This window comes from Rhinoraja longicauda, chromosome 13, assembly GCF_053455715.1.
Source record: "Rhinoraja longicauda isolate Sanriku21f chromosome 13, sRhiLon1.1, whole genome shotgun sequence".
Lineage (NCBI taxonomy): Eukaryota > Metazoa > Chordata > Chondrichthyes > Rajiformes > Arhynchobatidae > Rhinoraja > Rhinoraja longicauda.
The window spans coordinates 36045904-36070087 of NC_135965.1; the positions used below are offsets into that span (position 1 = coordinate 36045904).

Here is a 24184-nt window from a genome sequence, read left to right on the forward strand (position 1 = left end):
GTGACGTTTCAGGTGGAGACCTTCTTCAGACCTGAAACGTCACCCGTTCTTTTTCTCCAGAGATGCTGCTTGTCCCGTTGAGTTACTCCAACTTTTTGTGTCGATCTTCAGTTTAAACCAGCATCTGTCGTTCCTTCCTGCACACTTGCAGTGTGAGCTGCTTTTCCATGGAGTAAAATGTTAAAGCTCAGTGTTGATAGGATAGGTTGACATTCCAGTGGGGAATCTGCCCCTTTAATTCTATACCAGCTTGGACCCGATATAGGATGGTTACTATAGGGGTTCTATGTTATGGAAAATGGAGAGAGCATATGTTTCTTAAATGATTTTGCTTGAATGTTTTTATCGATTTTGTTTTCGTATGTTTTAATTTTTTATTAAAGTACTGTAAATAATTGATTTTTTAGTGGCTCTGAATATTAGAACATTTTAATTTCCAGCAGTGCCTCCTGGACTTTGAGGCAAAGCTCCATTCTTAGTTTTGTCTTCTATCGAATGCTAGCAGTGCATTCTAGTGTATGGGTTCAGTAAAAGCCACATCTGATTCCTGAATCAATCGCCTTTGTCATATCCCATTCCCAGAAGTGTTGCCCCCTTATTCTTAACTCTACCTAATTCAATTATAGTACTTTTGCACCAACCACTTGGTCTTGCACTTGAATCTTGCATGGGTTTGTTTTGCATTTGTGTATTTATTACTGCATTTATCATTGCTCTGTGTATCCTGTTTATTCTGAGAGCTTCGTGTGGTGTACGTGACAATAAGCTAATCTGAATCGAATGCTTGACAGATATGAGACTGCAGATACTGGAATCTCGCGCAAAAGTCAAACTGCTGGATTGGATTAGCAGGTCAGGCAGCTTTTGTGAATGGAAGTTTCTCTGGCATTGAGGTCTTGCTGTCCGTTTCCTGGGTGTTGAAGGAGCTGTGAGATCAGTAAATGCAGACAAATAGGGACTTTGGGCAACAGGCCAACCCCATGACAGCTTGCTGATCTAACTGCAGCAGAGGTGCCTCAAGATTCACAAGCTGCGTAGGATGTGAATCTCAAATCTGCAGGTGACCAAACAGCTCATTCTCCACTTTCTTAACATGAGAAACTATGCTCACAGAATCTGCCCTTTCAAAAGCCCTTGTGTGTTTAAGTGAGATAGGTTGTCAGTCCTCTTCAGTTTAGTTTATTGTACAGCCGTCAGTTAAAAGCTTTTGGTTGCATGCTAACCAGTCAGTGGGAAGACTATGCAGATTACAATCGAGCCAAGCAGTGCAGGTGGAGTATTTTTTATATTTCAAAATATACTTTATTCGAGAAATAAATATATACAAAACATGTTCCTTACAAACCTCCACCCGACATTCTCGGAGGCCATGCATACATTCAATACACCAATGACACAAAATTACCCCCCACCCTTGCCACTCATGTGGCCCACTGGCATGGCATCCCTTCCCTTATTTTGAGGGGTGTCTCCATCACACCCTGCCCCCCATGTCCAGCAGCGCAAGGACCCTAGACTGCGGCCCTCCCCCACAGAGCCTTGGCGTTGGCTGCAAGCTTCAGTGCATCCCTCAGCACGTACTCCTGCACTGGTAGTGAGGTTCCGACGGTGCAGGAAGGATCTGACTGGGAGGGCTCCCCTTACTGCCAGCCAAGCCAGGTCTTGGTGCTTGTTGGTGAGTTCTGGCGATGAGGCATTTCACCATACAAGCTGGGCAGTCTGCTCTGGGAACCACGCCACAGGATCCATGGAGTCATGTGCCTGCAGGGCGTTCCGTGCTGACCACTGCCCGATGGACCACAATGCACAAGTCGGCAGACAACGGGGGTAAAAGCGAGCCCAACGTCGCCCTTACCCTGATGGCCACCTTCGTGTGTGGCTGCATCAGGCGGAGCGTAGAGCCAAGGTATGTGGGTACCAAGTGTCACTACCTGCTGAGGTTCCACTTGTTCCCGGTGTTGCGAAGGATGGGCCTGGCGCAGATACCACCCATTGTGCCAGTCAGCTGGATATTGCGGCACCATCTGTCGTTCGTGGAAATGTTCTTCCAGCCCAACACCTTTGACCAGTGTAGGTGGAGTATAGGGCTGCACTGCTTGGTCTTTCCTCTTGATGTCTCGTTGATCGCAAGAATTAATCAGTGAACCTTCACTGCACCACCTTTAAGCACATGCAAGGAGTGTCAGGGTTAGGCTGTGTGTCAGGGTTAGGGTATGAACATTGTATCGGTATTTATTTTGAGTTGGCAAGTAAACCTGGATACTCTAATGTGAATTAAAAGCACTATTTCCAATCTTAATTTTATTGCTGATATTCAAGTATTAATTTCACAGGGAAATGTTTGTGTCTGAATCCATTCACATCGTTGTTCAGGCAGTGCAGATGTTTTGTTGCCTGATATTTGTGTGTTGCAAAGTGAAGTCTTATTCTCAGGCTGTCATTTTAAAAACAGCATCTCTGCATTCTTTGTTCAAAAATAACTCTTGGCCACCAAGGCCATTTCTTTCCTGACAAAACGAATTCTCCCATGGAGGAATGGGCCATGTGAGATGGTGATGCCAGGAATGCATTTGCTTTTTGGGTTTGCCAACCTGCTGGGAATATCAGCTGAAAAAAATTTGTAAAGATCTTTTAAAAGAGTACACTTTATTTCAAGGGAATTGTAACACGTGTTACAAAACAGCAATTTTGAATTGCTCCATGAGTAGTTGATTTGGTTTTTGTAACAATAAATTCTCAGTTTAAGTGATGAGTCTTTGCATCCTTCATCTGTTGAGACTAATGGTTTTTGGATGATTTCAAGTTTACACTTGTAGGTGTTTTTAGCATGTCTGGATTGGTAAAAGTAACTGGTTTGTCTTGGGTGGCTTGGAAATATGAAGACATCTTTAAAGTTTCTCCATTGAATGAATAATGAGATAAAACATTGCTGTTTAAACATGAAATAAATACACCAGCTGCATACAGAAAGTTCTTAATTATTCTGTCAACTTGTAGTGAGAACTTAGGGAATTATTTATTCGGTCACACTAATGCAAGATGTTGATGTTATTTTTACGATTATAGGTTTTAAGCTATTTGCAAGCCATGCAGTTTTCTGCCACATTTGTTATGTTATTGGCAGCTGTGGCAGGGTTTGCACGCCATCACTTTGTCCAAGGTAAAACAGGGCACACCACTTCCAGATGAGTTAAATGCATGCCATGAAAGGGAGATGAATGATGCACCTATACAAGCCCTCATAACTCCGGATGGTGTTGTGATCTTGGTCCCTGAATCTGATCTCGGAGCATCCTTCAAGAGAGTGAAAGCACGCAAAGCATCCAGCCTGCATGGTGTACCTGGCTGACTGCTGAAGACCTGTGCAGACCAACTCTCTAAAATATTCAAGGACACCATCAACCCCTTCCCACTGCGGTCTAATGTTCCCATCTGCTTCAAACAATCGGTTTTCCTTTGGAGGAAACAAGAGCAGTGAGCTGCCTCTGGCTACACCATAGCACTTGCATCCAGCATAATAAAATGCGTTCATTGAAAGATGCAGCATGGAAACGGCCCCTTCAGCCCACAGGTCATGCTGAGCATTGGTCATACATTCACATTTGATTTGTTGTCCCACTTTCGCATCCACTCTCTGCACCGTAGGGGCATCTTGGAGGCCAATTTACCTACATACGTGCATGTCCTTGGGATGTGGGAGTAGAGCACCTGGTGAAAACATACGCTATCATGGAGAATGTGCAAACAGACAGCACCCAAGGTCTGATTGAACCTGGCTCTCTAGTGCTTTAGCAGCAACTCTACCAGCGTCATTCCCGCCCTACCTGGTTTAGGAGGCTGAATCAACTCTTGCCTCGGAAAAGACATGGTTCTGCTTCATTTTGTTTATCGGCACAACAGATTAAAAGCCGATGCTATCTCACAGTCTCTCTGCTCTAGATCATTAGAATAATGTAAAAAAAGTGTCGGGCCGCGGTTAATCGACTACAGCTTGGCGTTCAACACATTATCCTCAACTCATCACGATAATCATTACCTGGGCTTATATGCCACCCATTGTAACTGGATCTTTGACTTCCTCAACAGTAAACCTCAATCTGTGTGGATGGCTAACATATTTTCCTTGCTGTCCACCGACACAGGTGCACCGTAAGGTGATGTGCTTTGCCTCCTGCTCTACTCTATACACCCATGACTGGCAGTCAGCGCCAATGCCGTTTAGTTTGTCTTGAGGCACTGCTGAAGAAGGTGGCATCTATCATCAAGCATCCCTACCATCAGGCCATGTCCTCTTCTCACTACTACTGTCGTGCATGAGGCACGGAGGCCTTTGGTTTTGAGGACAACTATTTTTACATAACCATCGAGTCCTTGAACATATGTACACAACCATAATGCTAGTCAGCAAAGGAACAGTAATAACCACCTCTTACACTAACTTGACTTGTTTCTAATTGTGCTTTTGCACTAATGTCTTGTTTTGCAGTTTTTCGTTGCCTTGTTCAGTTTTTGTATTTGTTGTTGTGTGCTTCAGTCTGTGCCTATGATACTGCTGCAAGCAACATTTTCATTTTACCAGTACTTTACTGTACTTGGACAAATGACAAACTCAATCTGACAACTTGGAAAAATAAATATTTCCAGCGCTGCAAGAGATGAGCTTTGGGGGGAGAGGGGAGAGAAAGGAGGAGGCGGTGGCAAGAGGGAGGCGGTGGTGAATGTGTGTGTCAATGGGCATTGACATGATGGACCACATGATAGAGTTCATGACCACATTTTCAAATTTTACACTATTCTAAAGAAATCGAGAGCAGCACTTTTGTAAATAAGTATTTTTTTAAAGTGGTAATTTCAGATGGAGACTTTGCACGATTGTCAGTAGTTGTCCATGGGGAGATATTTGATTGAGTAGGACTAAATTACTGAATAAAAGGTATGTACACAATGTGCTCTGAACAACTGAGGCTATTGTTTTGGTTGTGCTTCTTTTGATGCTCCAATTGTGACCCAAGCTAGATTAAAGTAGTAAAAGGCGTAGATAGAATGCATGTGGAGAGGATGTTTGCACTAGTGGGATAGTCTAGGTCCAGAAGCCATAGCCTCAGAATAAAAGGACATACCTTAGTCAGAGGGTGGTGAATCTGTGGAATTCATCACCACATAAGGCTGTGGTGGTCAGGTCAATGGATATTTTTAAGGTGACGATTGTTAGATTCTCGATTAGTACGAGTGTCAGGAGAATGGGGTTGAGAGAGAAAGATAGAGTAGACCTGATGGGCCAAATGACCCGATTCTGCTTCTATAACTTATGGACTTATGAAAATTGGGCAACTGTATCAACTAATATCAAAGATTTGTTTTTCCTTTGTCAATGTCCTTCATTCAACATACTAAATGTTTGTGCCATCACGTGTGACATTAATTTTGGGTTGTTGCCAAAAGAATTTGGAACAGTAGGGCTTCTTTTGTATCTTGTATTCTGTAATGTGAAATCTGTGATCTTGGATAGACAAGGTGCAAACAAGTTTATGTGGAAGATTGTTTTGAACATCACGCATTAAAATCTACATATAGGAAGAGTTTTTGCAGATCCAAAATCTGTATGACTAAATTTATTGCCCAATATCCATCACCCAACAGGAACCATTATCTGTACATTTCTGCTCTACCTCCTTTGCTTAAGTTAAAAAGTGAAGTTTCTCAAACTTAACCTTGTAGCCAATTTTCCAAATTGAGTTATCAATGGTGAGCAGAGCAATTCGACATGGGAGCAGTGTGCACATCAGATACTTTGAATGTAATTTTTTTCTCAAACTGCTGGCTGCTTGGCAATATAGCTGCAAGTGAGAATATATATTACAAAAAGTGGTGGACACTGCCCTGAACATGGGTATCTTCATACCAAAGGGATCTAAAGGAGGCACTGCCTCAAAAAGACCGCCATCAATGGCCCACACCACCTGGACATGCTCTCATTTCACTCCTACTATCGAGGTGGTGGCATAGGAGTCTGGAAATTATGACCTCCAGGTTTAAGAACAGCTTTCCAACAACCATCAGGCTCATGAACACCACAAAACACTAACTAGCCTATGGACCATGAACTGTTTCACCAAAGGCTTTTCACATTAATATTGGAGTTTTGAATTTCTTGATTGTGTTTATTATTCTACCTACATGTACTGTTTTACAGGCCTGTTTTGTTACTGCGAGAAATTCATTGCTCCACTGTCGGTACGTATGACAGTAAAACATTCCTGATACGTGTATTAGACTTGTGAACAATTTGGAGGGATTGGAAAAGATCTCAAAGAAGATCCTAGATCCATTTGTTACATCTTAATTTAACTAAGTCAGAGCTTCATCAGGAGAAAGCCAAAGTCAATTAATATGCTGAGGAACCATAAATAATTCATTTCTGTGGTGAATAATAGATGGAATAATAGTCACAACTTTGCTTAAAGTTAATTGCTAAGAAATTTAGGTGCAGTCCAAGTGTTACTAAAGGAATAAATGGATGGAATAAGTGCAAGACTACAAGAGTTAAACAGCATAGCTGAATGATGGTCTAGATATTCAGTCCTGGTGGGAGATGCTAAACATGCTATTAGTACAGTACAAATCAGTTCTACTGCCACGAGGAATGAATTTCCAGTCAACTTTGATCTTTAATGAATTAAGGCAAATATCCTGAGCAATTTATGAATTTTATAATTAAAAGGCATTTATTCGGAGTCAAATTTAATCTAAATAAAGTTGTTTCTTTCTCATTGATTCCATTAGGAGCATCTTCCAATGACCAAAGGAGTTTACAAATTTGTCCAGTATTTTTTTTTCCTGCACAGCCACAGGAGTTCCTGAATGGGTGTGACCAGGCTTCGCTGCCTGTAGGGCCAATGCCCAAATACCTCGGAGTCGGCCTCCAGGGCACGGAAGGCCAGATCCCAGTTTCCCTCTTCTCTCTTACCGGCTTCGCTCCCCGCTGGCCGTGTCCGTCATCATCACCGGCTCCATCCAGTCACAAGCATCGGGTCGGCTCGGCGGGCTCCCCCTTCCAGGCTGCGGCCTAACAGCAGCTAAATTGTATTTCAAACAAACATTCCAATTTCGTTAGAACCTGAGGGGCTAGGTTACTATGTAATTATGTTTGAGCTTTGTCCTCTTTAATTTGGTAAATTGCATGTTGCCTTAATGCAACAAACCTCAGACCCGCTGCAAGTTTTATTTGGCTTTCCTCTTAACCCAGATGTTTGTATTATTCCTGCCCCAAGGCTTCCATGCTCCAAGTTGGTCATAATGCCACGTGCTGACTTTTAATGAGATCATCTTGTGAAGTTGATAATTTTCCTTCTAACTATGTGAGACAATGTAACTATTGATGGCATATCACTTTTCTAAAGAAATATGCTTGATACCATTTGTCAAGATGACAATGTATCTTTGGTCTTTCCTTGTCAGTCACTACATTTGGGGTTAGCTGCCAGTTAGTTGATGGCCATGATTGCAAGAGCTACCGCATCAATTTGAACTCCTATAACATAACTGTGCCCTTCTTAAATTAATAGGAACCCGAGAGGTAACTTTTTCACGTAAAGGGTGGTAGGTGTGTGGAACAAGCTGCCAGAGGTGGTAGTTGGGGCAGGTACTATTGCAACGTTTTAGAAACATTTGGACTGGTATAAGGATAGGACAGGTTTAGAAGGATATGGATCATTTGCAGGTTGGTGGGACAAGTGTAGATGGGACATGTTGGCAGGTTGGGCTGAAGGGCCTGTTTCTATGCTGCAAGACTCAATGACTGTAAGCTAGGGTACTGTCCGATTCACCTCTACCCCACTGAGGACATTGGATTTTGTCTATGGAACTGATGCTCAACAATGCGCCACATTGCTGAGAACCATATTCTGCAGCTCTCTCTGTATGTACTATCCTCTTGTGCTATAAAGTTACCCCTTGAAACCCTTTTAAAATTTTAATGGTAAACAGAACAATTCTTGTTTCTTTTCAAACTTGAGCACACAGCCAACAGTGCTGGATCTCTGGTGATCCAGTCTGCATTTGTGGTGAAACTCAAACCTGATCATAGTTTGTAGATTAATGTTTGCTGATCAAAGTCAACATCAGCCTCTGGGATCAGCAAGGCTTGGAAGTTGGCAAAATATTAAGGAAATAAGTTATTATTGACCATCACAAACAGTAATTCCTTTCTACCAGGAGACCCAAGAAAAGAAAACTTGGACTAGTCTGCTTAAAGGCAACACTCAAAGTGTATGTCAGTCACTTTCCTACTCTATGCCACTATTCTGGAATATTTATTTATTTTCATTCCAGATTTCTTGGCAGATTTTCTTGCAGTGACAAATTAGATACTTTTTTGTTTTGTAATATTGTTATCTGTCCCCACAACTGAAATGCATTTGTGTTTGTGTTCTTTGAGAAGCTTGGATTTATTCAAGATGGAGAGAGAGCTCAAATATATCAATAATTATTGAGCAAATTTCCAATGGAGTAAAAGCTCAAATGTTTAGATCTATGGATTTGAGTGAGCCCTTCAATAAATGGCCCTTTAAAAAATGTTCTAGAGCGTGGCAGCTTTCGTGCAAGTTGTCCTAGACACACGCAAGCATGCAAAGATCCATTTCCCTGGACTAAGTTTTTTCCAAGACATAATTGAGCTGACAGCTGCACAAGGCTGGATTTTTGTTAGAGTTCCTAACCCAAAGGCCAAAGGTTAAAAAAAGTGACTCTTTACTCTGGGGGTTTGATAATAATAACGAAACCTTGAGATTTTTTTGTCAGAGGCAAAAACTAAGATTATATAGGTTCTTGCGTAAAACCACAGTTTCTCGTTGTGTACGTGGGGAAATTATTTTCTTCAGTTGGGATATTCTGAGCTTGCACATTCAAAGTGCAAGCTGATGATTATTTCCCCCATTAAATGGGGAGAAAGAATGAGGTGAGGAGGAGCAAAGAAGCTCTTTCTCTGGATTATGTTAATGTTACCCTATGTTAACGTTGCCCAATGTTAATGTTACCCAAGCATGTGACATGCACTTCCACTTTGGCAAATTCATACCCCAAAATAAAAATAGGGCAATGTCAGAATATAGTGAGTGGGTCCACTAGCTGGTGAGCCCTTGGATCATATTTCCACAATATTTTCAAACGTGCCACATTAAAAAAAAAAAAAAGTTTATGGAGTAATATACTGGAAAGTTCATAAAAAGAAAGATCCATCCATTGAAATAACAGTTGAAATGCTATTGCATGTCAGTACCATGTGTATGTTCAGACCCACAAAGACCTTCACCACCCTGAGCCTGCTCCTGCTGCTACCATCGGGGAGAAGGTGCAGGAATCTGAGAACCATGACCTTCAGGGACAAGGATAGTTGCTTCCCTTCAACTATCAGAATCTTGAACCAACGGCGCAACCCTGCCTTCGCAACAATCAACAGAACTTTATTTTGGCTGCATTATGCACGACAATGGTCTGGTTATCTAACATTGCTGATGTATTGAATTATTGATTATTGTATATTTGTTATTCTATTAATGGGCAGCAAATAAGAATTTAATTGTTCTGCTCCTGGTGCATGCAATTAAACACTGACTCTTTTGATGTGGCACAGTGAATGAGTGTGCTTTTTGCACACTAGTGATAAGGGTAACTCCGGCTCAAACCTTTTTGGCTAGTTGGCATCTCTGGCTTTTATTGTCTGAAATGATGCAGAAAAATAATTCATGAATCAAGCCATGTTGTACTGTTACTTAATGTAAACTTCAGCAGGAAAATTTTCGCTGGGGAAATGAACTTTTATAAATTTACCTTTGATAAAGTCACTTAAAAACAGATAGTTTTGATGAAGTTCTCTAAAAATGAATTTGGTGTCTCCTTTTTCTTAAAGTTCTTGATGCTGAATTTATCTTGTTCTCCATTATCATTAACAAATTTGCATTTGTAAATGTTCCAGTTTAAGTGAAGATTTGGAAGCATAAAATCCAAATTTAGCAGGCTGTAATGTAAAATGCATGTTGTTCTGACAGTACAATGTGGCTAGATTAACAGCAGAAAAGCTGATGAAAGATTCATGCGACTAAAGTTGCTTTACTGCTTTGAATAGTTGTTGCTTAAAAAATATATATATTTAGACTTCGAGCCACTTTGGCATTTATATTTAATGCAAGTATAAACAGTCATATTCTGTGGGTGAATAGATCTAAACCTCATCTCATGAACCATTAGAAGTTGCATTTGAACTTTTGTTTTCTTTATATTGAAGTCAATACACATTTTTCAATAAGATTTGAATGAAGTAAATACCATTTCTTTGCAATTTTATATATAAACATAGCACAAAAAGTAAGGAAATTTGTGTTTGGTAGATTATTTCTTTGTTGTAACAATGCTTCTTGGCAATAAATCTTATACCGTTGGAAAGCCTGTTTATTTCCCTTTTAAATGGTGCCACATTTGTAAGGAACATGCATTTGTGGGATGAGCAGCAGAGCTGAGTATATGGGTTGCGCCCATGAAAAATTTGCCAAATCTTCTCTGCCAATGCCAAACAGCTTATTCTGCCATTGACTCTTGTTCGGTGTTGTTTGGTGGATTGGATGATTGAAGTCTGAAGAAACAAGACATATTGGCAATTTAACAATTTATTCATTTAATAAACAGGAGCCACAGTAGCGTGTGGAAGAACAGTACACAGCCATAACAGCCTGGCACCTCCTCCTCATGCTGGTCACCAGCCTGGTCACACACTGTTGTGGGATGGCATCCCATTCTTGTCAGCACCTGGGGGTACCAGAAGCTCAAAACAAGAGTCAATGGCAGAATAAGCTGTTTTTCATGGGCGCAACCCATATACTCAGCTCTGCTGCTCATCCCACAACTTAGTAGCTTAAATTAAATATAGCTGTAAACGTTAGATTTACCCTTGTAATTCCCATGAGATCATAGAAATGAAATTACTCACAGGAGGCCAAATAAACTGCTCATTTTGAAGTTTCTTGTTCAAATAACGTGCAAGATTCCAACATTAAAAAAAGAAATTATATTCGAGATGACATTCACCATTTGGTATTCAAATGCAGGGGTGTCAAACTACCGGCATGCGGGCGGGCTGCATCCGGCCCACAGGATGATTTGCGAAAAATAAAGTATATTTGCGACCATTTATTATGTATCTGTATGGCAACTGCTCTCTCTCGCTCGTCGTCCTCTCTCCCGGGACAGGCCGTGCGGTGACTTGTATGCAAGTCATACAACACTGGAAGAAAACGGACCTGAATTTTAGAATCTTGGTATCCTCAAACATTTACAGCCAATGTACATGATAACCTGGTGTAGGAAATTGATCTGCACAGGAAACTCCAAAGGAAACCTAGAAACAGAAAATAGGTGCAGGAGGAGGCCATTTGGCCCTTCGAGCCAGCACCGCCATCCATTGTGATCATGGCTGATTATCTACAATCAGTAACCTGTGCCTGGCATCTCCCCATATACCTTGATTCCACTAGCCCCTAGAGCTCTATCTAACTCTCTATTAAATTCATCCAGTGAATTGGCCTCCACTGTTTTCTGTGGCAGAGAATTCCACAAATTCACAACTCGCTGGGTGCAAAAGTTCCTTCTCACCTCAGTTTTAAATGGCCTCCCCTTTATTCTTAGACTGTGTTCCCTGGTTCTGGACTCTCCCAACATTGGGAATATTTTTCCTGTATCTAGCTTGTCTAGTCCTTTTATAATTTTATACTTCTCTATAAGATCCCCTCTCATCCTTCTAAACTCTAGTGAACACAAGCCTAGTCTTTCCAATCTTTCCTCATGAACGTGCACTGCCTCAATAGCAAGGACGTCCTTCCTCAAATTAGGAGACCAAAACTGCATACAATACTCCAGAGGTGGTCTCACCAGGAGTGTGATCATCAGCAGATGTGCACTGATGCTCACTGACTCGGGGAACGTTAGAGAGCAGGCAATTGGTTTGTGTTGGAATTTTATTCTCGACCTGCATGAATAGTTGGAGATAGAGGGACAAGAGGAGTAAACACATGTTGCACCCACATGTTGAGTGTGTCCAATTTAATTAATATCTTGTGTAGGCAGGAACTGCTGATGCTGGTTTATACCAAAGAGAGACCCAAAATGCTGGTACAACCATGTGGGCCAGGCAGCATCTCTGGAGAAAAGGAATAGGTGATGTTTTGGGTTGGAATTCTTCTTCAGACTGAAAGGTAGAGGGGGGAGGGGGTGGAACTGGAGGAGAGAAAAGTCCAGAACAAAATGGGCCCAGCACCAGATTACCTCAGCAAGGGTGGAGTCCACAATGGCCCATTGTTGGCTGGGGAAGTTGTGCTAACAGGGATACAAGATGAGGACCTGCTGATGCCGGCACATGGCAGCTAGTGTGGAACACTGTCGGTGCCTGTAATCCGGGTTGGGTCCGAATTGGATGTTTTGGAATCGGAGTTACAAGCCCTGAGGCACAAGATGGAGGCAGAAGCAAATGCCAAGGAAACACGTGCACAAGATGGAGGCGCATTTTTGTGCAGTTATCAAACTATGAACCCATTGTAATTTGCAAGACATTCAAACATAACCTATATTTTCTTGTAAAAGAACTAAACATTCCAAATCTAATTCCTGAGGCATCAATATGCAAGTTCTTCGATTTCAAATTCTCTTCACTTGACTTGACATTTCTCTGCTGATACCATGTTTGTATTGAACCTCTCTGCTGTTGTCTGAAGGACTTGATGTAGCTGCTGGAAATGCCAATTTTACACCAACAAAAATATTTACTGTTTCCTAATGTTGAATGAGGGAGCTAATTTTTTTTTCTTCTGGACTATTGTTAAGGGATGAACCTAGGCAGATTTAAAAGTTGTTTTTGTTCCTACCATAAGTTTTGGATTCATGCCAGTAATTCATTCTCTGTCCCTAGCCAATATAAAAATTTTAAACAAAATGCTTGTAATCTCTGGTGTATTATGGCTGAACTTTATACTCTCCATCACATGTACAGTGATATTAAGTAAGCTGCTTTTTGTTTATGGAAGAGTGATAAATTTCAATTCCAGTTATTGTTCACAATGTGAACCTTTCTGCACTGGGGAAAACAAATGCAGATTAGGTGACTGGTTTGCTGACCACCCATACTTGGCATGTAGCCCTAGCTTTCCATTGACTGCTGCTTTAATTCTCTATCCCATTCTCGCTGACTTGGCTATCCGTGGCTTCCTGTACTGTCATAATGAGCGTCAATGCAAGCTTGAGAAACAGCAGTCTAGGCACACTGCCGCCTTCTAGTCTTTGCATTCAATTCCTCTACTTCAGATCACCTGCTTTCTCTGCATAGTTTAGTTTGGTTTTTCATTAGTTTTGAGATACAGTGTGGAAACAGAACCTTCGGCCCATCGTGCCAGCTAACACTATCCGACAAACACTCGGGACATTTTTTACATTTACCAAGCCAATTTACCTGCATACCGTACATCTTTGGAGTGTGGGAGGAAAACGAAGATCTCGGAGAAAGCGGTCACGGGGAGAACGTACGAACTCCGTACAGACAGCGTCCATAGTCGGGATCAAACCCAGGTCTGCGGCGCTGTAAGGCAGCAACTCTAGCGCTGCACCATTGTGCTGCACCGGCATTGGGACTGACCATTTCTGCTGTAAGTCATCCATCTCTGATATTGGATTTGTATTTTTCCTGTCCTTTTTATCGTCGTCTGAACTGCTGGTTTTGTTGTGGAGACCTGTTATTTGCAGTACATGGCATTTAGTTTACAGTATCACTCTCTAAATGCCCTCATGAACTCAGGGCCGTTTTTACAGCATTATGGGCCCCCGGGCAAAGCAGTGTACTGGGGCCCCTACCGTTGCTCTCCCCCACCCCCCTTTCCCTACCAGCCCCCCCCCTGTCGTGCCGGCGAAAAGCACTTACCGAAAAGCACTTAGCGATGGACTTAGGGTGCTACATTGTTGCGAAAAGGACTTACAGATCGCTGTGAGAAGCACTTAAGTGACCTAAAATGTTGCGAAAAAGCACTTATTGAACCTACATTTTTAAAGTAGTATTTATTTATTGCAAGTCACTTAACATGCACAGATCAGCATGGGGCCCCTATGCTCGTGGGCCCCCGGGCAAGTGCCCATCAGGCCCATGCGTTAAGACGGCCCTGCATGAACTCAGTTGACCAGAGGACCTCTGCTGTTTATCCCCATGGCAATCCCTAGTTAACATGTCACAAATAAGTCCTTTGACCATTTATCATTTGCTCCACCTTCTCTGAAACTTAAAATTAACTTATTTTTCTTCCCTTTTTCCCCAGTTCCCTTGAACTGAAACATTAATTGTTTCTCTTTCCACAGATGCAGTCTGAGATATTTGTTCCAATATTTCATTTTTAATCTTCAACGACCTCATCAACGTCACTGACATGTTTCCCCCGTGGTCCTGAAACTTGTCCTTTCTCATGTTCGTCAATTCATCGTTGATTATTTTGCTACTTCCCTTCACCCAGGGCTACTGTAGAATAGTCAATGAATTTAATTGGAGAGACTTTTGTTTTTCTTCATGGGATCGTGGCAAGACCAACATTTATAGCTGATCCCAAAATGGCTCTTGAGAAGGTGCTGCTTAGTTACCACCATGAACTGTAGATCATCTAGTGAGGGAGAGCCTTTGGGGATTTTGACCCAGCAATAATGAAGACCCAGAAACATATTTAAAATTCAAGTAAATGGAGTCCATTGATTTTTCTCCCTTGTAATCAGGTCCCTGGATTACCCAAATAATTGATTTATCACTTGAAAATCACCCTCATGAGCTTTTAGATTACACCATTGTCTCTGAGAGTCAAAGTAATGCAGCACAAAAACAGGCCCTTCGGTCCACCTTGCTCAGGCTGACCATATTGCCTAACTGAGTTAGTTCCATTTGCCTGGCCCATATCCTGCCAAATCTTTACTATCCATGTATCTGTCCAAATGTCTTTTAAATGTCTTTTAATGCTGAAGACACATTTAGATAGGCGCATTGATAGGGTAAATTTCGAGGGATCTGGGCCAAAGCCAGACATGGGACTAGTTTAGATGGGGCATGTTGATCGGCATAGGCAAGTTGGGCCAAAGGGCCTGTTTCCTTGCTGTATGACTCTAAGCTAGGGTACTGTCCGATTCGCCTCTAGCCCACTAAGGGCATTGGACTTGGTTTATGGAACTGATGTGCTACAATGCCGAGAACTATATTCTGCAGCACTTTCTGTATGCGCCATCCTTTGTGCGGTAAAGTTGCCCCATGAGACCCTTTGCAAAATTTCCCCTTTTCCTGAAATTGAAAGTTGCTTTTTGGGGGTTTTAGCCGTTCACTGTTCATGCAACATGAACTTGCAATTCTGAAATGAGTGGTAATCGTTTGATGCTCAGTTCTCGGAATTATGTGCAGGGTTAGTAATCACTGAGGCCAGAACTTCATCTTTCTATTCTGAAATCCATACCTGAAAAATGAATACGTTTTAAAAAAAAGTCTCTTGGTACGGTATGGTATGAGATAATGGTATCTCTACTGAACACGGAAGCCCAAAACATTCAGAGATTGAACCAAAAGTCTGATTAGGAGAAATTTAAGAGGAAAGATTTGATTTTACGGGATGGGAACCCGAAGCAGATGTCAAGCATGATGGAGGCAGATATCACCTCCTTGTACACAAGGCACAACGCCTCAGCCGAATGTCGACTTTCTAGTCTGAGATTTGTTTTCATGTATTTTCTAATTAGCTTTGGGAATGATGATACTGGCATGTGGAAGCAGGCCAGTAGTGGTTTTGTAGTTGAGCCACTCTGAATGGAGCAAATGGTATATTTTATACCGATTCTGGGGGAAAAAAGTTTTCTTCTGCTACATCCCACCCCAACCCTTTTCTTTGCCCCATTAACATTGCATGCCACATATAAGAATGCAAAGTGATATGACATTGATCAATTTTTTACTACTCTACAACGTGGGAAATGGAAAATTCTTACTTTATAAAGATCTAAATAATCCCAATTTAATTTTCCCGTGCATGTTTTTAAATTTTAGTAGGCCTCTTGGCATTTTGTTTTTCATGAGTTCAGATGCAATTGTTCTCTTTGACATTTCAAAATTCATGTCACTTATTCCAGTGATATTTTGTTTTGAAAACTAAGAAACACATCTCGTCTTGCTGTTAAGCAATACCATAATTTTAAATGCTCCAAAATATGAATGTAAGTGAGCTTCAGGTATTTGTGGTCATTTTATTCAGCTGGATTTGGCAGGTCATGCTTGTGTGCCTTTTGTTATTGAAGGAACATTGGCTCCCGTCTACCATTAGTGAGTTAAGATAATTGCATTTTGCTTTTGGATTGTGCTCATGCACATAAAGATGGAAAAGTTTACGTTGTTATTCTGCTGGACCAGTGCATAGTTTATATTAAAGGTCATTGCTGAGAGGTCGTTCAACTTTATAAAATAACTTCATTAAATTTCCTTAACATGGTTATTGGTCGACTGCTTTGCACAGTGTGACAAGCAAATTTGTTGTCTTTTTCACAGCGCTGAAAGCTATTTTTGGAAAGCAGCCATCTATCCCAGCAATTTATCCTTGGTGGTTATAGAAGCGGGTAAAATGTCACTGCTAATAGGCAAATCATAGAGAGTTAGACAGCATGGAAATAGGGCTTTAGGTCCAACGTATCGACCAAGTTGGCATTTTGCGCTAATCCCATTTGCCTGCGTTTGGCCCAAGATCCCCAAAACCATTATCTATTTGTCTGTCGAAGTGCCTTGAGTTTTTTTAAATGCATTGCTTTAATGCACATGCTAAATGCAAAGATAAACAACATTGAAAAGACACTCAAATTATTTATTCTATTTTACATAGTGGTTGTAACCCAATTGAATATTGATCTAACCTTATGGGAGTCACATTAATTTCAATCTGCTCAAATGCATGTATCAGCCTCTGTTTAATGATGATGACTCATGGATTTGAGGGAATTTGGATGAGGATATCCCTTTCATCCCTGTAATATGAATGTGTGTATGGCAACGATACGCAGCAGTTGAGATGGCTAATAGACTTGTCACAAGTTTAGTTCTTAATTCCACAAAGGTGTTAACTTCCCAAAATGTATGGTGTAAAGAAGTTGATTTGGGATGGGTCTGTAAGAAAGCTTCTTCAAACAGAACAGTCATGCTTGTTTAGCTACCAGGTGTTTTAGATATTTAATTAATCACTTCAAACTATCCAGTTTCATTGGGCAGTGTTCTACACAGAAACATAGAAAATAGGTGCGGGAGGAGGCCATTGGCCCTTAGAGCCAGCACCGCCATTCATTGTGATCATGGCTGATCATCCACAATCAGTAACCCGTGCCTGCCTTCTCCCCATACCCCTTGATTCCGCTAGCCCCAAGAGCTCTATCTAACTCTCTTTTAAATTCATCCAGTGAACTGGCTTCCACTGCCTTCTGTGGTAGAGAATTCCACAAATTCACAACTCTCTGGGTGAAAAAGTTTCTTCTCATCTCAGTTTTAAATGGCCTCCCCTTTATTCTTAGATAAAAGCCCCTGGTTCTGGACTCCCCCAACATTGGGAACATTTTTCCTGCATCTTGCTTGTCCAGTCCTTTTATCATTTTATATGTTTCTACAAGATCCCCTCTCATCCTTCTAAACTCCAGTGAATAAAGGTGGGCCAAAGGACCTGTTTCTGTGCTGCATCTCTAAACTAAACTAAAACTGTAAGCAAAAAGCCTGGTGATAATGCAATACATGTAAATGTATTTTTATGTTTAATTTCAGCTCGCCATTGAACAAGATACTCTGAGGCTGGCTGTTTTAATGTGGCACAGGTAGAATTTTTTTCCTTCTGTTTAGTATAGTAACTTTAAAATTAATTGATTTAGCTATAAATTGATTGCCCTCGATGTATAATTTTCATTGCAAATGCAAATAGGAATGAAGCCTCTGCGAACTTTCATTTCATGGGTTCAAATGTGATTAAAATGCTTAATTTAGATCTTTAGTCTTAATGTTGAAATGTTTAGTGGCATGCAAAAGGATCCAACAAAGGTGCTGGACAAATAAATTGAAAGCAATACCGACTGATCTCTGTTCAATAGCATCAAATCCTGGAAAAATAGCAATGCTGCTTTAAGGCCATGGTAGTCTTTTCTCGGGTGCAAATGACCAGAACTATGCACAATGCCTCAGATGTGGTCCAACCAAGGCTTTGTTATAACGATGGCTAAACTTCATCTCTTTTGTATTCTAACCTCAAAGGCTAGCATTCTACGGGCCTTTTTGATTTTTCTTTTGTAACTAATCCAAATCTTTGTGGACTTTTGTTCCGAGCTTTTGGCACTAGAAAAATACTTTGGGCTGAATAGAAATACAGAGCAGAGTGCTTGATCATAGCCTTGATCTGGGTTGAAGTCAACATGCTTCTACGTTTAACTATTTACCCAATCAATCAATGTCTTTTTGCGATTTCATGGTTGCATCTAATTCTGGAATATAAAGATTTGATGGTGCTCATAAATGATGTTAGTTTTTTTTGCAATTGATAGCACTGATAAAACACAGGTTCTCGAGGGGTAAGCAAAGCACTTGTTAGAGGCAAAAAAGTGAATAAACGTATAAATTAATGGTTGGGCCACCATCCAAGTCACAACATGGCACTAATCATTAAAACGATAGTGTTCGACGATCAAAATAATACAACGTTACAGAGTAACTAACACAAGGGGAAATGTGCTGGGACCATTTATTCTGCAGCAAAGAAAAGTAAGCGAGGGACAAAATTGGTGATCAACAAATATTTTCTAGATTTTGTGGCAATGAATTATTGTCCATTTCAAATGTTCATGATACAAATACAGAGGGATCATTGTTTGATTTGAATGGAAGCACGGTTAATTTAGAAGCAGAGGGTGAGACAAGACCAACAAGGTTAGTTTAATCGTTTTATCAAGCCTACTATGTCAATATGTCAGCTCTATAGTGTTACCTGTAGCAGCACCAAAGCCGTTGTTCAATGTCCTCGGGCTTGTTTGTTGGAGATCCTTTCACCACCATGTTTGCTGTGCTAAATCTCATTAGTCAACACTGTGCTTATGTCATAATGTTACTAAACAGGTGAGAAGCTTGTGGATCTCAAGAGCATTGTTTATTGCACTGTAAATATTTTCATTTGGGATTATTGAATGATGACAAACTTCCTCTTGAGAAAGCTCAATATTTTGGCGTATTTAACTATTGATGTCTCGGAGTTCATGCATGTATATATATTATCAATGCACCATAAAAGAGAGCCATTGTTATTTAACAAAATTAACACTTTTTTTGAACAGGCTTATAGCTAAACAATTGTCTTGACTAAAAGTAATAAGCGACAGAGGAGAAGATCCCTTGACTGCGTTAATATAACCAATGCAGTAGTACTGGAAGAGGAAATTCATCCTCTGACAATTAGAAGTGACATTTGGAAGTTGCATTTACACATTTTAAAAGGTTTCTAAAAATATTCAACAGATTTTTTAAAAATCCTCAAATTTTGTTCATATTGTTGCTTTTCGTGCTGCTAGGTTTTGGTAGGGAAATGTCAAAGCTTGTCTGATTGGGAATATGTGTTCTACAGATATGTCCATCCCCTTCCTCCCCTGAGCGGCTTGTTGAATGCATTTGGAGAAACGGTGGCGCAGCGGTAGAGTTGCTGCCTGACGGCACCAGAGACCCGGGTTCGATCCTGACCACGGGTGTTGTCTGTACAGAGTTTGTACATTCTCCCTGTGACTTGCGTGTGTTTTCTCAGAGATCCTCCCACACACCAAAGATGTACAGTTTTGTAGGATAATTGGCTTGGTAAATTGTCACTAGTGTGTGTAGGATAGTGTTAATGTGCAGGGATCACTGGTCGGCGTGGACTCGGTGGGCCGAAGGGTCTGTTTCCACGCTGTATCTCTAAACTAAAGTAGTCCTTTCAACATTTCTGAGCATCGAACAATGTAAATCGGAAGAATAGTATGTCATATTTCACTTGGGTAGCTTACAACCCAGCAGTTTGAACATTGAGCTCTTTAACTTTAAGTTACTAATATTACGCTCCCCCCTCCACCCTCCCTCCCTCCTTCCTTGTTTTACTAGTTCCACAGTTCACATTGTTTCTCCCAATCACACCTTCCCAAGCCAATAATGGACCTGCCTGAGGTCATTTATGACTGGACCTGATTGTCCTATCTCTCGCTTCCCTTTCCTGTGACTTTCAGTCTGAAGAAGGGTCTCGACCCAAAACCTTTCCCATTCCTTTCTCTCCAGAGATTCTGCCTGTCCTGCTGATTACTCCAGCATTTTGTGTCTATCTTCAATTTAAACCAGCATCTGCATTTCCTTCCTCCACATGGTCCCGGTCTTTTTTCACCTCAGCTCTTCACTCCCTCCCCACCCCCGACTTTCCGTCTGAAGAAGGGTCCCAACCCAAAAAGTCACCCATTCTTTTTCTCCAGAGATGCTGTGTGACCCGCTGAGTTACTCCAGCACTTTGTGTCTATCCCTGCATAGACAGACATCCTCATTATCTGACAAGAAGTAATTCTTGCTAGCCTATCCTCATTTACTTACCTAGTTTCCCTTAAATACATTTCCTTTTCACTTCAACTGCTGTGTTTGTCAATGGTTCTCTTTTCAAACCGCTCTGATTTTAAATCGTTTTTCTGATTTAGTGCAAGCAGTAAAAGTATTCTATTCCAGTCAGTGCATTTGCAAATCCCGAGGTTAGGAAAGGCTTTTGGCTTAATGGAATTCATGCTTTCCACAATGGCATTTGCTTCACAAAGGAGTTGGTGGAAGGACATGAATTACTCGGGTATAATGGCATCAAATACATATCAAGTTGATTTAGAGTTTCCCAAATAACACAAAGTATGCACAACAATCTTGGGTTAGCAGTTGGCTTGGTGTACCTTTTTCGTCTAACTCTCATGGTTTAAAAAAAAATCATCTTCAATTCTCATATTTGTCACTATTATCCAACTAATAGTTGCTTTCATTCAAGAAAGATGTTCTTTATTTTGCTGTCTAGGTTTTCCACAGATGAATGCAAAAGCCAAATCTAGAATCTCTTCAATCTTTCTCCGCCAGGTGATCCATGCCTTTGGACACACCTAGGCAGTTCATTTGGGAACTGGGAATGTCCTCCTCCATCCTTGCCTCCTTTCACCTCAAGGAAACATGTCTGCAAATGACTTGGAAGAAAATTCTTCCCCAGTACCATGAATTGAAAGAAAGAAACATAACTTCACTTTATGAGATGCGTTTTCATCGTAAATAGGTAATTAATTTTGAACTGGGTTGTATTTCAGTGTGTTCAAAAGGTTTAGTTTCCTACAAGCTAATGGCAGAGCCATGAAACTCTGTTGCCCTACATGTGGACTTTGTCTTGGGCAGCTGAACAGTGATTTCCAATGAGTAAATTCATTCACTTGAACTGAATTGCAGAGTTTCCGTCCTGACGATTAGTGTGATGAAGTACCCACAGCCTTAACAGGGTCTGCCTATTGAGCTCTAAATTAACTGAAGAAGCGTTGTGCAACTGCGTGGCTTTTAGAAGCGATGAAACCTGGTGTATGCAGTGGCAGTTGAGAAGATAACTTGCCAACATGCATCTATTATGCTAACTGTTATCAGTGGCGTGATCTTTAGTTCAGAGGCTAAACTTGCTTGAATATCTAAGTTATTTCCTCGCAAACTGATATACTTCAAGTTCATAAAGAATGAATGACTGCCTGACCTGTATTCGCTTTCTTTTCGCTTTTACTAATTGTCTCCACTTCCAAAAAAACCATTGCATTGTAGAAAATATTTAAGTTGTAAAATGCTTGTTTTATCACAAATGACATTGGAATTGTTCCAATCTTATTTTACCGCAGTATGCAAATGATAACGAAAGATACTGGGGAACTTCATTGCAAAAAGGCTGCCTCTTGGGAAGGTGGGTGGCTAATCTGAAATTATCTACCCTAACAATCTGCTATTGAGAAATATGCATTTCTCAGTGGGTTACCCAGGACCAGGACTTCAGGAGTGGGTATCTTTATGGCTGTTAACTATGTGCAATAAATCTGCTCGCTTTTAATTAACAGCAACTGTAACCTTCCCAAGATCCCATTGTCATAGCAACAAGGACTATTTTTCTTTTTTTTAATCTGTGGGAAATTTCTTTCGGAATATTTCCATCCACAAGTAGTCCCCTTGGACATTCCTCCCTTGGTTAATTATTTGATCATTTCATAACCATACTTGTGCATTCAGCTATACAATAATGGGTTGTTTTGGGTACATATTCTTTCTCTTTAGCCATAGAAGCAAGCTGAACACTTTATTAAATGCACTCAACATTTTATTATTGTAAATGCTACATTTCCCATAAACTATTTTGGCAAAAAATATAATTCAGTATAGTAAATTTCATAAATTATTCTGAGGTGTATGAACACATTCTGTGTTGGAGACCAGTTTAGGGAATCATAACAAAAATGTGACTGAATACTTCAGCTTTTGAAAAGGTCGCCTAAAGCTGATGTTATTTTCAGTTTTTAGCTTTCTAGTTAATTCCCTTTTTATAGTTTTGCTTAATTTAGTAAGTGGGACCAAATGCATAATGGCGAATTATACAAAAAATTATTTGGTGCATTCTGTGCAAGTCAAGCATTTGTGTTTTGTGGGCTGGTATGTGTGATTCAGAAGCATTGGGTTGATTGTCCTTGTAATTTGCTCAGCTTCAGGGCCTGCCCCACTTAGGCAATTTTAAGGCGACTGCCGGTGACTAGGCTGTCGCCGAACGTTCGCCGGGGTGTCGCGGGCATGATCGTGAGGAGTCTTCAATGAATCGTAGAGGATCTCCGTGCGCCGCGGAAAAAATTTCCAGATAGAAATTTCTCGCCGACAACTGGCTTGTCGCCAGGTATCGTAGCTTATTGCTGGTGCTGTCGCATGGTGTCCCCAGGTTTGCCAGGTTGTCGCAGATGCATTTAGAAGCACGTAATATTAAATTAAGAAAAGGCATTTGAAGATACCAGAAGATAGTTTTGTTCAACCAATTTATTTACCGTCAGGACATTTGACAGGTAGATTGGAGGCGAAAGTGTGACGGTCAGGTAAGCGTGGGAATTTTGCGATGTTTCCGAAGACGGTGTAATCTCTTAGCCAGGTGCTAGTTTCACAAAAAAAGTAACTTGTATCGACCTGACTCGGCATTGTCGTGGTCATTGTCGTAGGGTAAAAGAAAATGTTGGCGATCTGCTACGACTTTGACAGTCACCTTAAAAATCACGTAACTGGGACAGGCCCTTTTGACATTGTTATGTAAGATTTGGTGGAATCTAAAAGTGCAAAGAGTAAAATGTGACAGTTATTTTTCTGCAACATTCCTCCACTTGATCGGTTTTTAAAAACTATTTTACAAAACAAAGCTGCCATTGGCCACACCTGAAATCTTACTTTGGCAATTATCCACTCCTTGCAAAGGAATTAATTCTTCATGAAATTGGATTTTTTTTTAAACCATCTTTTTCATCAGAACTTTTCTTCCCCCCCCCCCCCACCCTTTTTGATGTTGGTTGTGTTAAATGGGACATAACTTGACAAATGCGCTCTTAGATTTTTGCAAAAAAGACACCGTGTTCTGGAATAACTGAGTTACTTCAGGACTTTGTATCTTTTGTAAACCAGCATCTGCAGTTCCTTAAGTCTACATTTTACTCTTAGATGTGACTTTTTTTAAATCTTCATCACAAAATAGTTTTAAAACCTAGCTACTTAATGATGAACCTAACCATTGGATTATGTTGTCTTGAACATATATGCCACGTCTCTGAGAATCAACTATCTGACTTTCCTGCAATCTTATTTTAGTTTAGAGATACAGTGCGGAAACAGGCCCATCGGCCCACCGGGCCCACGCCGACCAGCAATCCCCGCATATTAACAGTATCCTACACACACTAGGAACAATTTTTACATTTACCAAGCCAACTAACCTACATACCTGTACGTCTTTGTAGTGTGGAGGAAACCGAAGATCTCTGATAAAACCCACGCAGGTCACGGGGAGAACGTACAAACTCTGTACAGACAGCACCTGTAGTTGGG

General features: G+C 40.9%; 1 protein-coding gene across 1 annotated transcript in view; it reads left to right on the forward strand.

Moving 5' to 3' along the window:
- The window catches only part of LOC144599639 (SH2/SH3 adapter protein Nck1-like), a 136992-nt gene that overhangs the window by 43927 nt on the left and 68881 nt on the right, over positions 1 to 24184 (forward strand). Inside the window, exon 2 of the mRNA XM_078410779.1 lies at positions 17840 to 17889. The gene's annotated coding sequence lies outside the window, so the exon portion shown is untranslated. The remainder of the gene's footprint in view (positions 1 to 17839; positions 17890 to 24184) is intronic.